This window comes from Callithrix jacchus, chromosome 7 (assembly GCF_049354715.1).
Source record: "Callithrix jacchus isolate 240 chromosome 7, calJac240_pri, whole genome shotgun sequence".
In the NCBI taxonomy this organism is placed as follows: domain Eukaryota; kingdom Metazoa; phylum Chordata; class Mammalia; order Primates; family Cebidae; genus Callithrix; species Callithrix jacchus.
In genome coordinates this window covers 108353055-108369819 of record NC_133508.1, presented here as the reverse complement: position 1 = coordinate 108369819, position 16765 = coordinate 108353055, and the positions used below count along the sequence as shown (strand labels likewise).

General features: G+C 37.4%; 1 long non-coding RNA gene across 4 annotated transcripts in view; it reads right to left on the bottom strand.

Annotated features, from left to right (window-relative positions):
- The window catches only part of LOC103794506 (uncharacterized), a 95970-nt gene that overhangs the window by 75402 nt on the left and 3803 nt on the right, over window positions 1-16765 (bottom strand). For 3 of the 4 annotated variants that reach the window (XR_013520177.1, XR_013520178.1, XR_013520176.1), the window contains 2 exons: window positions 13613-13717; window positions 3267-3356 (listed from right to left, as the gene is read on the bottom strand). This is a non-coding gene — a long non-coding RNA (uncharacterized LOC103794506). The remainder of the gene's footprint in view (window positions 1-3266; window positions 3357-13612; window positions 13718-16765) is intronic. The other variant, XR_001912849.4, reaches the window with a different exon arrangement.

The window sequence follows — 16765 nt, the reverse complement described above, 5'->3', positions numbered from 1 at the left end:
AGAGTTAGGTATCTTACAAAGTTGATAGAATATCTTAGGACACTCTGCACTTTGGTTTCCCTCAAATAATTAAGCTATAATAGATAATAATAAAATAGAGTTTGAATTTTTAATTCAATTAGGATTGCTCTCAAATTTGCCTGATAATACTAGAATTTCATCTTGACAACAAAACCCAAAAAGAAAGCATCTATTCTCAGTATCAATTAAAAATACCTAAGTAAGCAACTTTAATAGGTTTTACACGGGCTATTTAAGTTAAAAGTGAGATGTCTAATGCAAAAGACAATTGCTTTTTGTGTTATTTTTGAAAATAGAAGTGTCAGAAAGTAGAGGAGTTAAGAATATAAAAACTGTACACAATGGTAAAAAATGTGTTAGTGGCTAAAATAATTACTCTATGAAGTAGACTCCCAAAGAATATATAAAAGTTCCCAATTAGACAATATTGGTTCTTTGAAAAGTTTCATTTTAAGATTTAGACTAACATATATCTTTTTTTTTCTTGGTTTCAGCAATTTCTTCTAACTGCCTCAGTAGTCTTGTCTTCCTCAGGTTTTATAACCACAAAGTTTATTATTAAAAAGTTTTAGTTCACATCAAATACTTTCTGTGCTATTTGGGAAAAGTATCTAGGGGGAAATTCAAGTAAGAAGAGTAAACCCAATTTAACAGAAAACATGAAAAATTGTTGATGAAGGGCTTTCTGTGTGTGTGTGCTCAGCCCAAAGGAAGCATTGGACTGGCTCTGGGAGTGGGAGGCAGTGTGAAAAGATGCAGTATCTCCTCCTTTGCCTGTTTGTGTTGGATAAATGGATCATTTAATTGTCAGGTTGGCTGAGACTGAACGTCAACATTATACCAGAAAGTCCCAAAGGTATGCAGCAGAGGAGATGCTATACCAGTTTCCTTCACTTGATGCTATTAAATGAGCTCAGAGTCTATAAGATAAAAGCTGGATACATTGAAGGCCAGTAAGTACTTAGTTTTATAGCAGTGCTTTATGCTCAAACTCCTCATGACTTTATACATGTTTCTATGAAAAGACTGCATCTAAAACAATGCTCTTAATAAATGAAATTTATAAGAAAAAATCCCTGTGAATTGCTATACTGATTAGTGTTTTTTTCTGTCAATAACAGTAGTACAACAGTCAGTTACAATGCCTGAACATTCTAAGCCCTAACAATAGATATTATATTTTATTTAAAATTTCATAAATACATTCTATGCTCATTTAGAAAATTTTTCCTTTGTTACACATAAAGAAAATTCAACCATTCTTTCCACAAAAACTTATTTGTTACTGTCTATATGCCAGAAAACCATAATTTCTGCCTTTACAAATCTGTCTAGCATATGAAAAGGTATTTTGCTATAAAAATCTGTGATTATCATGTGTTAAATGGGCACCACACTTCAAGCAGAAATAATATTTTTATATAATGATACAATTTCCAGAGTGTACACACACATACATATACTCATGGAAAAAGGGAGTGAGATAATGGTAATATTCAATATATTTACCAACTTCTATAGCACACGTTCCAACAAACCTAAATGCAAATGGAATAGACTGATTTGGGGGAAAAACTGTAGGGTACAGAATCTCAGCCATTATGTCCACTTGCAAGCATGGTTTAGCAAGCTCCCACTGATCCAAAGACAGGACCTTAAACTGGGACCTTTTCTCCATCTTCCTACTGTAATATGAGAACTTAAAAGAGGTTATTATATTGGAAATTCAAAATTGATCATTAATACATATTTATTATATTCATACTATGTGTCAAAACTTTGCCTGGTATTCAGTCAAAACAAGCCAAGTTTCAGGTTACTATGGAATAAATATAAAACAAACAATAAGCAGGGAGTACAATGAGAGAATATTGATTGTGGTAGAAGCAAGGCTGAGGAAGAAGTTGTAGAAAGAGATTGGGGAAAAGGGCATCATTATTAGAGCAAGAACTTCCAATCGGTAGAAGGTTTGAGGTCAAAGGCAAAGGGAAAGGGAAAACAAGGAAGAATGACTACGTTGAATGAGGAAAGAAAATAAAGATGGATAAGAACTGTAAATCAATTTAAAGTTGTGGGAGAAGTAGAATAAGTCCTAGACTTATAACAGGAATTTGGAAAGAAAGAAAGAGGATCATCCAGAATGAAAAGAATAGATGAACTTTAGGAAGAAGTTATAAAGGAAAATTTTTCATGACTGCAACAACTATTTCCTCTGTGAAGTAAGGAAGGTGATCTTCTAAAAATAAAGAGTGAAGCATTAAGTACAAAGTTGAAAAAGTGGTAAAAAAATAAAAAGAAAAAGAAAATGTCATGGGAAATAAGTAAACATCTGTAAAGATTTCCTAGAAAAAAAATTGAGAGTTCAGCAGAGGTCGTAAATCATAAATGTATAAGGCAGACAATCAACATGGTTATGTGATTTGCTCCAGGATTATTCAGTTCCTGGTTTCGGTATCAGAACAAACAGATGGTTGGGTTATTCTAGAACTGAGGATTAGGAATAATGGAATAAGAAGAAGGTCTTGAGAGTGTTGGGAATTAAGAGTGTCAGTGAGAGAGAGGTTTAACTGAATGACTGTGGGTTGTCAGCTGGAGTGAATAAGGAAATGAAGCCAAAGAAGGCTTATTGATCAAGAACATATAAAACTGACAAAGTACAGAAGACTCAATGAGAATGAAGAGCAGTTACTCCCCTGAATAAAATCTCTCAAGGTATTCTGCAGCCTAGTTGATAAAATACAGTTTACTTCTTAAAACATACAAGACTTTTAATAATCTTATCTGCCTCTCAAGCTCATTTCTAATGCCTTCTCACAAATGCCTCCAGGCATTCTGTATGTCCTAGCAGGCAGACCAAATATGATGCTTTCTGTCTTCACGTTACTGCTGTTCTTTCAAAGAGCTCCTCTTATCCTAAACTTCATTCCTCTATTAACTAATAAACTTCTCAGTCTTCAAAATCCACTTCAAGCATCTCTTTCTTATTGAAGTTACCTGTAGTAATTAGTCTCAAAAAAGTGGCTGAAAAAATTTCCTTCCACCCTTATATAATCTTGCCATTACTTTCACCAAAAAAACTCTTGATTCTGGGCAGACCAACATAATGCTGCAGAACTGACACTATTCCAGTTCCAACCTAATCCAACTGCCATGCTGCAAAGAAGTTCAGGTTATCTGGCATGCAGCATGAGACACCATGGAGAGAGAAAATCATAGACAGGAAAAACGGCATGTAGCACCTGTACCTCAGATATATGAGTGAGGTCTTCTTGGCCATTCCTGCTCATCCCAGCCACCAGTTGAATGGAGGAGGAGTCCAATCAACCCATAGAATTCTGAAAAATAAGAATCATTTTTCTTTTAAGCCACTATGTTTTGGGGTTTAGTTATTCATTTATAAATAAATGGTATCTCTCTCATTTTCAACCTATGTGCGACTGTTCAAACTTTCCACTGTATCACACTACTGTACCTATAATATATCTGTATTATTTTACTTATCACAGTAGTATTGCAAAATTGTTTTTAAATATCTGCTTCCTTCCTATTCTGTGAGATGAAACAATGTTTCAGTGCTAGGGTATGTTTACAGTATGTGTGTGTGTATATGGATGTGTTGTGAGTGTCTGTGTTCTAAGCCCTAGCACATAACATATGATATGTACTTTGTAACTGACTTGAACTACACTAAATATGGATTGAGTTAGCAAAAGGGGAAAAAAAGGAGCTATAAGGTCTGGTCATTAGAATTTCATGGTTATGTATTTCATAAAAGGAGCAGTTCCCTGATTGGAAGTGAAGTTGGCTTAAGGATAGTCTAGGAATTCAGGTGGGGAGGTAGAATCATCAAGGATGTGGACTTACGGCCTAGTACAATTACAGAATTTGTGTGGAATTGAATATGGTGATCCAGTAGGAAGAGACTGTGAACTTCAGAAAAAGAGGGTGTGAGTGACAGCTTTCCAGTGAAGAAAAAGGCTCTCAAAGTAATAGTAAACCATAAACAATATGCTGGTTTAACCTTCTGCCCAATGTATGCTCAAGGGAGAAGAAGTAAGTCTCCATTTAACAGACTTATGTGGAATTTGTACCTTCATTAAAGGAAGTTTTCCTCTAACTCATCTGAGTACACCTTTTCAGTCTCCTTCGTTGACCCCTTTTGTTCCACTGTCACTGAAAGCTTTCTATACAGTCCTCTGCCATTTTCACTCAACATTTGTTCTCTGGGCCATATGAGTCACCTCCCATGGCTTCAATCATTACTTATTCACTGGTATCTCCTACAGCTGAACTCTCTGGCTCCATTCCTTTTATTAGCCCTCAGCACAATTATTTATAATTCTTTTCTGAATATCTCCAGTGTTTGGTCTACCATTTATGTCAAATTCAAGATGTTAAGGGACAAACTGATTATTTGCTATTCAAAACATGTGTTTTCATCCTGTATTTCATAATCCTGTAAATGGCATCCCTGGCCACTCCATGAGTATAGAAAGAAAGAGTCAGCACAGTGGTTAAAAGTTTGAATTCTGGAATTAATCCAACAGAATATGCTCACATCTGGCCTTCATAAATTACTAACTGTATAGTAATTCTAGTCTGATCAGGCTGCTGTAACAAAGTACCAGAATCTGGGTCACTTAAAACAGACATTGATGTCTCTCAGTTCTGGAGGCTAAGAAGTCCAAGATCAGAGTTCCACCATGCTCAGTTTCTGGTGAGGGCCTTCTCTGTGGCTTGCAGACATCTGCCTTTTTGCAGAGCTACTTCTCTGGTTTCTACTTATAAGGGTACTAATGTCATCATGAGTATCTTTATGACCTTATCTAAACCTATTTACCTCCCAAAGGTTCCACCTCAAAATGTCATTACATTAAGAGTTAGGGTTTCAACATGTGAATTTTGGGGGCACGAAATTCAGTCCACAGCAACAACCTTGGCAAATTACTTTTCAGAGACTCATTTTTCTCACCCATCTTCAAAAGCTTGTGAAGAGTAATAAATGCCTATCCAAACCCTCAAAACTAATCATATCAACTAGATCTCTTGAAGCCATTCTTAACTTCTCCCTTTCCCTTAGTACCCACCTCTTCCAAGCAACTGACTGCCAAATTCTTTCTAACATTCAAAAATTCTCCATTTCTAAAGTGTATTTTAATATATGCATTTGTCCATCATCACTTCCACTGTGCTAGTGCAGACCTGAACATATTGCAACCAGCCTATTCCTGACCTCGTCTAACCCATCTTTCACACCATTGCCAGACATAATGTTTTAAAAAATATAAATCTGATCATATCCTTTTTCTTGATTTTCAATTTTTTTTCAGTAGCTCCCTATTTCCTACAAAAGTCACACCAAACTCTTTAACATCTGATATTTGTGGTCTTTCTCTGAACTACCTTTCCAGGGCCATTCTACATAATTTCCCACCATTCCCTGTATTTCCCAGTCATTCTCTGAACATATTTCTGCCTTCATGTCTATTTCCTTTCCTAAATCCTTAGGAATTTTCCCCTGAGAATTCCTGCTCAAACTCCAAGACCCAGCTCAAATGTGATTTCCTTTCTCTTGTCTTCCCCAAAGACCCAAGTGACATAGATTGCTCCCTCATCTGTTTTCCCACAGGGATGTACACAAATATGTCCAGCTTTATCACACTATAGTATAGCTATGAATTTACTTGTCTATCTTCCCAGCTAGACCCTGAGCTCCTTCTCAGAAGCAAGGATAGGAAAATATTTATTCTTGAATTAAAAGTGCATAACATCGTTCCTGGAAAACACCAGTCAGCATATGTAAGATGCTGGATAAATGTTGGTTGAAAGAATGAATAAACTGTGTAACTTCAATGGTGCTCGCTATATATGAATATATTAATTAAGTTCAGGTTTTTCAGGTACATATAAAAAGTCAATGATGAAAACTGGGCATTGAAAGAAATAGATTATCTATAAGTATTTTCCCCAACTTTAAAATTCTATAATCTTATTGTGAACTGAGCTAAAGCTCTTCTCCAGGCATATAGGATTAAAGTCTTGTCTGAGATAGACTTAAATTTGTAGATAGAATCTAGTGCATTGTTTAAGGCATATTTACAATTTATTCTATTATATTAACTTTAATAAACTGTATTTTGTGAATTTTATAATTTTCAATTAAATAAAATTGAATTATATGCCATTTTTAAATGGTAACATGGTGAAAAAAGTGGTTTTTTTACTGAAACCTTGTCAGCTTGAGTGACATGTGAGTACCCAGCACTAAGCATCTGTTAGGAAAATCTTATTACTCTGTGTCTATCACTAGAAAATTGGAACGAACGTTGCAAGACCTACACACTTAAAATGTTATGATGTGTTTTTAAAACTGCTTTCCACAGAAAGCCTTTTATTTTATTAGAAAATTATAAGCAAACAAGGCTTGTTTAATGGCTTTCAAAATACAAGCACATTTCATGTCAAAATTGTATCATTTTCAATTGCTGACTTGTGTGAGAAAGCTGTCAGGCCCTGGTGCCCAAGAAAATAGGGCGCCATGGCAGAAATTTCTTACTGAAGGATATATAATGTATGCTCAATTAAACCAACACAATATGTGTTATGGTCTAATTCTATCTTAGAATGTACTGCTAGCTTTCTGTTCTGGAATCGGAATTTTCCTAATGCCTGGACATTTTGTTGAATCCCATGTAAGAAGTGATGCAATCTTTGAGTTTATATCTCAGGGAAGGTTGGGCTCTTTTTTCTTTCTCCTTTTAACATTCAAAAATTCTCAGATATATTACTTTCTTAATCTGATAATCTATGTATACTGTGCTCCCTTTCCAAACCTCTCTTAGCTTATTAAATATCTTAACAACTAAAGAAAATATGCATGAAATGCTAAAATTATAGCCAGTTTTTCAGAGGAAGCGATTGTTGGTTATAGTGTTATTTTTCTTCAGAAACATTCCCAAGTTGTTTATCTCTTCAAATATCAAAAATATCTATATGTGCTTCAAATGAATGCGGTGATAATAAAATATAATGGAAAAAATCCTGGAAAATTCCAACGTTCCTTATATTGTTTGTTAATCGACAAGTTTATAACAACTTTGCTGCTCTAAGCCAGCAGAGATCACCCACAGAGGTGGTAGATGCTAACTTTTCCACAATATATGGCAATAAATAGATAACATTTAAGATATATATTTTCCTATATATTCTAAGAAAAGATGACTGCTAAACATGAATTCCCAATGATAGAAGGATATTGTATGTTACTAAACTGCCATCTACTGGATTTGTTCACCCAGTACACAAAATCATCTATAAACGTATTTTTCAAGGAATACATGACTTTTTTCCCAGCCACTTCCTGACTTCCTTTCTTTTCCTACTTCTAGCAATGAGTCCTACTAATAACCAGGGGAAAAAAAATAACGTTTCAACTAATTATAGTCCAACCAAAGTTATTCACATCATTTAAGACTTAGATTGATTAATCATAGTGTCATGAAGACGTGTCAATTTGAGACACGAAGAGGTTTAGAGAGGTTTACACTTTTCAGAGTGCCACCTGTCTCCAAAGGGCACATTCATTAAGAAGCTCCAGGTGCAAGTTGTGGAAGCAACACAGCATAATGAAGTCCTTTGCCTCCTTGTGCACCTTTTGATTAATAACATCCTCCTTCAGTTCTAGCAGATTGTACACCAGTATATGCCACAAGAAACCTAAAATACAAGCCTACTTTTCTATCTTTCTTTGAATAGAGTAAATCACCATGTATGTATGACCAGAATCAAAAGAATTAACAAAATAAGGTATCTGTGGCACAATCTACTTTTATAAGGAAAGAACAGCTAATAAGATGACTGATATTTACTTGATAACAATGTTTAATATGTGTCACTGATCAAATTCCACCTAATCTATCTTCTCTGTTCTACATTCACACATGGAAATGCAATTGATATTTGTCCAGGCATGGTGGCTTACACCTGTAATCCCAGTACTTTGGGAGGCCAAGGCAAATGGATCATCTGAGGTCAGGAGTTCAAAACCAGCCTGGCTAACATGGTAAAACCCTGTTTCTACTAAAATTACAAAAGATTAGCCAGGCATGGTGGTGTGCACCTGTAATCCCTACTACTCAGGAGGCTGGGGCAGAAGAAATCCTTGAACCTGGGAGGCAGAGATTGCTGTGAGTCAAGATCATGCCATTGCACTCCAGCTTGGGCAAAAAGAGCAAAATTCCATATCAAAAAAAAAAAAAAAAAGATGGGGAAAACTGGCATTTATTAAATGCTGTTTACAAGACATTTTCTTTATTTTTCTTTTCTTTTCTCTTTTTTTTTTTTTTTGAGACACAATCTCACTCTGTCGCCCAGGCTGGAATGCAGTGACAATATCTTGAGTCACTGCAACCTCCGCCTCCCAAGTTCAAGTGATTCTCCTGCCTCAGCCTCCCATATTTACTAGACATTTTCATGGGCACTATCACACTTTAGCTACATAGCAGCCTGGTTAGGTAAATATCATTAACCTCATTGTCATCAATGAAAGTGATTGGGCTGGGCGCAGTGGCTCACGCCTATAATCCCAGCACTTTGGGAGGTTGAGGCAGGTGGATCACGAGGTCTAGAGATCGAGACCATCCTGGTCAACATGGTGAAACCCCGTCTCTACTAAAAATACAAAAAATTGGCTGGGCATGGTGGCGTGTGCCTGTAATCCCAGCTACTCAGGAGGCTGAGGCAGGAGAATTGCCTGAACCCAGGAAGCGGAGGTTGAGGTGAGCCGAGATTGTGCCATTGCACTCCAGCCTGGGTAGCAAGAGCTAAACTCCGTCTCAAGAAAAAAAAAAAAAAAAAAAAGTGATTGAAGCTCAGAATGATAATAAGAGCAAACACTTATGACTACTTAATATTTTTCTGGCATTGTCTTTATTACTTTAGAAGAATTGACACAATTAATTCTCAAGACCACATTATGAAGTACACATTATCACTATCCTCATTTTATTAGAGATGACTCCAAGAAGCTAAGTAACTTGCAACATTATGCAAATAATGTGCAATAGAGTCTGGATTTAATCCCAGGCAAACTGGTTCCAATGCCTGTACCTGTCAACCTCAACATTATACGGTTTATGAATGTGTGTGTGTGTGTATACTTTAGTATTAAATGGGCTATATTATTTTCTTGTTTCTAAAAATTCGTAATTGTATATTTATTGTAGGCATTGTACATGCATTATCCATTTGAAATACACACATATATTATCCCCATTTTACTTTGAAAAAACCGAGGTTTGGAGAATACCAATAATAAGAATAATCACAGTAAACACTCACATAACACATACCATGTGCTAGATATTCTTCATACAAACAGTTTTAAACATAGTACATATTTAATACTGGCAACAACAATATGATGCACTGTTATTACTAATGTACAGGTGAGGAAAAAGAACAGTGGCACCTTGACCAAAGATGCAAGGCTAGCAGAGCAAGAAATCTAGTTCCAAAGGCCCATGATTTTAATCACTACTCTAGACTTTGAAACAATTAAGAATAGTCATTCCTTGTTTATTGCAACAAATGTTTGCAACACACATTAACTATAATAGCATTCATCACAGTCAAACATTTGTTGCATACCAAGTAAAATAATTATGCACATTTGGTAGAGAGTGAAAGGGAATCAAGCCTGTACAGTTTCACATTGGTCAGGCTTATGCATAGTTTCAACAGTGGTAAAACTAAAATTCCTCTCTTCATTTATCCTACAAACATTGAGCACTAACTTTATTCCAGGTACTTGGGTAGTGAAAATAGGATTCACGTTATTCTGTGAAGAACTGGAGATACATAAAAGCAAATAGGTAATTACAACATAAAGGGATAATTGCTAAAATGAAGTTTTGCTTCCTAAGTCAAAGCCAAAGCTACAAAACACTATATACCACCTGGCTTCATGGCTCCAAAAGAGGTCATACACAGGGTAAAACTAGCAAAAGAAGAAAAAGGCAGAACATTCTTTCATAAATATATAAAATATGGTGTTAAAATTGTTATGATAGCTGCAATCTTACTTAAAATTCTGATAACGTTTATGTCTGAACCACAGGTGGAAGTTCAAGATAGCTTCATGATATATATATTCCTTGTTTCACATCTGATATTTTTTTGTGTGTACTACTCCTTCCTAGTGAGTTTGCCTGGTCCTGAGTTCCCAAGTCCTTCTAGTCTGGCTCATGTCAAATTGAAACTATCATATTAATCAGAATTTATAGTTGCAGGTGACAGAAACCCAGTGAAATTTAGCTTAAGCAAAAAGAGAGTATGCTGACATGACTTAGATGACTGGGAAGTCCAAGAGATAAACATGCCTTAGAGCTAAATTCAGGGGTCCAAATGCTATATTTGGAGTTCACTTTTTTCCCTCACCCCGCTTCCCTCTTTAATTCTCTCCATCTTTCAGCTCTTACTGTGTCTGCCTGACTTCTTTTTGTGGGTACTCTCTATACACAGTGGGTCTCACATTCATACACCAGGTTAGCAACTCTAATGAAGACAAACTTCTCTTTCCCATTAATCTGAAATGAATCCTCAGGAATATTCTGATTGGTCTTGCCTGGTTCATATATTCATTTTTCAGTCAATCACCATGATTAGGTGAGCTAACATATAGAATCCAATGATTGAAAAGGACTCACAAAAATCTGAAATAGCATCGAGCTTTCCTAATAATTTCAGGAGTACAGGCAATCAAGAAACAAAGACAGAGCAGAGAAAGTCTGGGACATTCTGTGTGGCTTTGCCAGATGCTTACTATCCACCAACCCAGAGTGACTGACTAGGTCTCTGTACATAGTTTTGCTCATTATTGCCTCACAGAGTAGAAGGATGTAATTTATAATACATCTCCACCTTATACCTCAGAATGTTATAAAATGACATGCCATTACATGACATTCTCCAGAGAAGCTATGTCCCCATAAATCAATAGATTCTATATTTATTTCCTGGAAGTAATCCTCATCCAGGGTGACCCTGCTAATGGCTTTCTGTAGAAAGATCTCCTTTTAACATTATTCTATTTATTAGGGTGTCTAGTTTGCAAGGAGATTAGAAGAGATTACATGCTTTCCTTTCCTTTCTTTTTCCTAGTGGTGCCCCTATAGGAAAGGAAGTGAATGGTCTAGAGGGCTGGCTGCTTTACTCCTTCCTCCACATCAGGAGACTGAATATTCTGACTGGACATCCCGAGACAAGAATCTCAAACTGTGCGTGGGGGTAAAAGAAGAACCATGATTGACAGGCCCACAAAAGCACCTGGACTGTGAGCTGGCAACAGAAAAGCACATTGAGTAGATACAAACTGCGGCTGCTCTTGTTTATTATACTGCTCCTGTCCACACAAGAGACTTTTAAGAGTTCTAATGATGCTATAACTTTCCTGTTCCTAAACTCTATTTCTCTCTAGTTTCTAACTGTGAAAAACTCTTCAGCTATGTTCTATGACTCATAGATTACAGCAAAGGAACAAATAGTGACAGCAAAGAATGGAAACAACTATGCCAAATCTTGGCGCCTGTAGGAAAGAAATCCAAAAGAATGCTGAATAGGGCCTCACAATGAACCCTTAGGAGGAAAAAGAATATCCCAAGTGTTTTCCATCTAGGCTTATGTCCTCATATCCATTTTCTTACAGAAACCTAAAGTTCTAACACAGCAAATAAATTTCTTTAACAGGCAGGGTACACAAACAACTATCCTACTGACCTGATAATCCAGCAGAACTTTTTGTTTGGCCAAGACAGCATTTATTTTTAGGTTGAATTTGAAAAGCGTGAACAGCTCATCACATTCTCCCTCATTCCTTAGTGTTTTATACAGGCCTGCTTCATTCATTTATGTTACTGCCTGAACCCTGTAAACATTTGAGTTTTTGATTCATGGTTTAAAACTTGATTTAACTGAAAATCCCTTTATAAGAATGTAAACTTCAGGCCAGGCATGGTGGCTCACGCCTGTAATCCCAGCACTTTTGGAAGCTGAGACTGCTGGAACGCCTCCACTAAAAATACAAAAATTAGCCGACCATAGCAGTGCATGCCTGTAATCTCAGCTACTTGGGAGGTTGAGGCAAGAGAATCACTTGAATCCAGGAAACAGAGGTTGCAGTGAGCTAAGATTGCACCATTGGACTCCAGCCTGTGTGACAGAGCCAGACTCCATCTCAAAAAAAAAAAAGAATGTAAACTTTAAACTGTTTTTGGTTATTTACACTAGGATGTAAACAACTTTTCAACTGTTTTTCACTGTGCGGGATGAGAAGTTTTTGAAGAATGTTCAAGACTGAAGGAATAACAGGATGGGGGCTAGGGTGAGCCAGATGCCTAGGGTTCAACATTTAAGGAGGCGCTCATTCTCAAGTGAGACCTCCAGGCTCAGCAACTGAGAGAGACTATCTCCTTAAATGGCATGCCCTATGTGTCTTGTTTGCCTCACTCTTGTCCCAACCTTTTAAGGATAAAGTTTAACCAGCTTTGGTTTCTGTTACTTGTGATGAAATAACTTCAATGCATGTCCCTTCCCCACCCATGAACTGAGGGAGTCATTCTTCCTGGGAACACTATCATATCCTCTAATTATATCTATATTATACTTACAACCCTGTTTTCTCACTATTTACACATCCATGTGCACCAGCACTCTGTGTGCTCCTTAAAGAAAGAGACTGTGACATACCTAATCTTCCTTATACTTGCAACATCTAGTTCTGTACCTGTTGAGTGAGAGAGTGAATGAATGAATTGACAAATAAATAAATGAGTGTGCTGTCAGCATTGAACATGACATACCTGCTGTGGCATGGAACACCTGTGAAATTCTGTGTCAGCAAAAACGTTTTATTTTCTTATAGATTGATGGCAAATTTCAACCTGCTTTTATTCTAATTGTGATATAATTGTTCTCATAACTTTATATGTAGTCTTTGTACTGTTCTAGTTTTGTATTTAAACATATGTGCTCAAGAAAAAACTGCAGGAGATTTGCAACTGACACGGTATATATGCTTTTGCTCTCAGTCTCCAGCAGGGCGAGCCTCTTTGACCTAATTAGACTTCTCCGCTCCCTCATGGCTAGTTAATATTATAATTAATTTATAAAGAACTCTGAAACACCAGCTGGCAAAAATTTCCTATTAATGATTTCTACAGAATAAAAAGAGCATTTAAGTTGTGGGAAAGTTGTAATGTGTGTGCGCGCGTGTGTGTGTGTGCACGTATTCACATTTTTTAATGGAGTTAATTTCTAAGAATGTCAAATCATTCCATGTACGAGGTAAACAATGTTTAATAATTTCTTTCAGCACATTTATTTTAAATGTCGAGAGAAACCTGTGTGACAAAACCTTATTAGAGAATATTTGGGGTAGGTGAGACTTGAATGGCCATGGATATTCACATGCATCCCATAAACTATGTCATTCTTAAAAGAAAGTCAGAGAAAAAGGTGGAACATCAGTTTAAGTAGGATGTCTCAATGCTTTGAGAAAGCAACAACTATAGTGACCATCTTTTGAAGTACTTGCCTATTCAGAAGCCATGGTTGGCAGAATTTCAAGATGGTTCCCAAGATTTCTGTGTCCTGGTGTACACGCCCTGTATTATATCCTCTCTGTGAGTGTGGACAGGACCTGTGGATACAATGAGGTGGATACAAAGGGGATAGAACCATTTCTCCTATGATTCTATTATATCATATTATATAGCAGTAATAGTTATAGTAGTAGTGGTAGTAGACAGTAGTCATGGTAGTGGCAGCAGCAGTAGACTGGAGAGAAATTCTCCTGCTGGCTTTGGAAAAGTAAACTCCATTTTGAGATGGCCATGTAATTAGGACCTGAGGGCAGTCTCTAGAAGCTGAGAGAAATCCCTGGCCAACATCTCCCAAGAAAATAGGGACCTCAAACCTAAAGTTTCAGGGAACTAAATTCCACTAACAACCTGAATATGCCTGAAAGAGAACTGTGGGCTTCAGATGAAATTGCAACTCCACTTGGCGCCTTGACTGCTGCCTTTTAAGACCCTAAGCAAAGAATCCAATTAAGCTATGCCCAGACTTCTCATCCACAGAAACTGAGAGATAACAAATACGTGTTACTTTAAGCTTCCAAGATTGTGATAATTTGTTACATGGCACTAGAAAACTAGTACAAGCACTAACTGCTTTTTTCTTTTCTCTGGGCACTACCCTTTTCTTCCCTTTTCCCACAGGAGTGCCTCTTAGCAGTCAGGCCTATATATTACACCATGCTTCTGAAAAACGGACATAGAGGTGTCCACCTGACTCAAGCAAGAGCAACTAGAGTCTATCTGGAAATTTGAAGGTGGGGGGCTAAGAGGTTCCAGGTGGGAATTTCTTGAATGGAAGAGAGCTAGAAACCTGAACACTTCAGCAACACTATCTTCTGACCAGGGCTGCCCATAGAGTATTAAAATCCTTGAGGAAATATTCAAGCAGAGGGAGAACCTATCTATAGCAATCATTTGATTATAAAAATAATTATAAAAGTCATGGACCCATGTGAGATGAAGAGACTTACTGTTAAAGAGTCAAGGCAAGGAAAAGCTACTAACATAGTTGTTTACTGTCCCCCACTAGTAAACCTAAAATTTTTTCTTAGTTTCTTGGAGTCACCTATTTTTATGTGTTATTACTAAAGAAACCATTCCTGTTTAATTTCATATCTATCACTACAAAGAAAAGGTAGTAACACGATTATCATTCACAATGATAGGATCTTTGGATACTATTATAACTGGAACCGTATAGCCCTTCTTGCCTCTGCAGTTCCATAGTGCCATTTATTTAATGCTGATTACAGCATTACTCACATTGCTTCAACATCCATTGTGCTGCCTGTGAACACTGGATACTAATGACTCAAATGTTGTCAGAGTACTTTGTCGATGATGACTCCAAACATAGATCTTATGCAGAGAATTCAGGAAAATGCTAACAATTATTTACATTGTGGTCATGTTAAATTTATTGTTTGGAATTTATTAATAGCATTTATTTATAGAACTTACTGCATTAACATAGAATAGGACATCTCTCAACCATGTTCTCTCCTGAATCATCTAGACCTTAATGACTGCCTCCCTAGAATGTGACACTTTAAGGTTGGCTGCAGCCCTGCTTTCCACATACAGTTATCACTGGTAAAGATAGATGAGAGGCCCTGGATAGATAAAAAGAGCCATCCCATTTGGGCAACCAATGTCTATCACTTGTTCAACAAGGCTTAAGACCAATCCAGAACAGGTTGTTACCATGTTGATTAGAAGTAAGAAAGGACATTGATTGAAATGGACCATTCACTTTGTATTGTTACAGTCTCAAAAGCCCTGAAAGGAGGCAAGTATTGCCATAAGTAGTGTCTGATAATGTGGCACAGAGCTTGCAGAGGGGTGGTATGACTGCCCTAGTGCCAGCAGCAGGGTGAGGGCAGGAGATTCCAGAATAAAGGATGTCTGCAGACACACATACTTCTTTCAATCACTCTCCACTAGAGGTGGCTCCTTGGTCTGACCATTCAGGGATGAGCCCACATATTGGCTCACATGGTCAGCTCTAGATCAAGGATCCATGCTGGACAGTGGTAGCCCAGAGCACTGAACTCATCCTGTGTATGATATTAGTGAAAATCACCCTCAAACCAGTGAAAAAGCATCCTTCTGGTGGACCAAACTTAGGAGATTCCATGAAATAAAAAATGCCCCATGCAGTGGTAGCTTAGGCTCCCAAAGTTGCTCTCTAGGAACTGGCAGGGCCATCCAGTCCTAGGCCACCCTACAGATGCTAGTCCCAGAGATCCTGGGGCAATGGTGGACCCCGAGTATGGTAAGATGGCAGTATGGTCAGGAGGGCCTGAAGGGAAGAAACAAAGAAGGCAATAACATTTCTCTAGGCTGAGGGTGTCCCACCCAACAGGTCCTGTTGACCTGGCTTGTCCCTACCACCAAGAGCAATAGAACATCTCAGGACTTCCATTGCCCAGGACCTACACAGTACTATGTTTTCACTCCAGGAGTCCTGCTGGATGGTCCAAGACATCCAAGGGGAATTAAGGCATCTCAAGGAAGGCCAAGTGCAGGACCAGGTTAAGATCCCCGGTTGCCCAGGTCTAAGGGCAGTATTAATTTTGTCTTCTGAACTAAGTAACAGAAAAGCTACTCTGAGGAAAGAATAATGTGTACAGCAGAGACAGAGAAAGTGTGCTGCTTGAATATAGGATAGCTTCTTTTAGGCTCTTTCTGGAACTACTGCACTCCTGCTCTGGCATTCTATCAAACATCAAAGGGAACTTTATAATATGCTCACCCTTCTTGTTATTTAAGTCATTTTATGTTTATTTTTGTTACTTGCAAGCAGAGTAAGCCCTATTACAATATTTAGAGCCAGATTCTTAGCTTTGTAGGTTCAGAAACTCAACTTTACCACTTCTACCAGAGCTAATTCCTGGGGACCAACATGTTAAAGAGGACCCATAAACAACTGATAGGCATTTCAGGATGCCAATTTATCAATCTAAAAAAAGAGCTTAATCCAGAAGAATAACTTGTATGGATAAATTCACTCTGGGTATTTCACCATGGAAGGTTAAGTATGTTTGGGAGAGGAGACAAATTATCAGAGGGCTGTTTGGTGAGCATATAATCAGAATAAAGGGAATGGG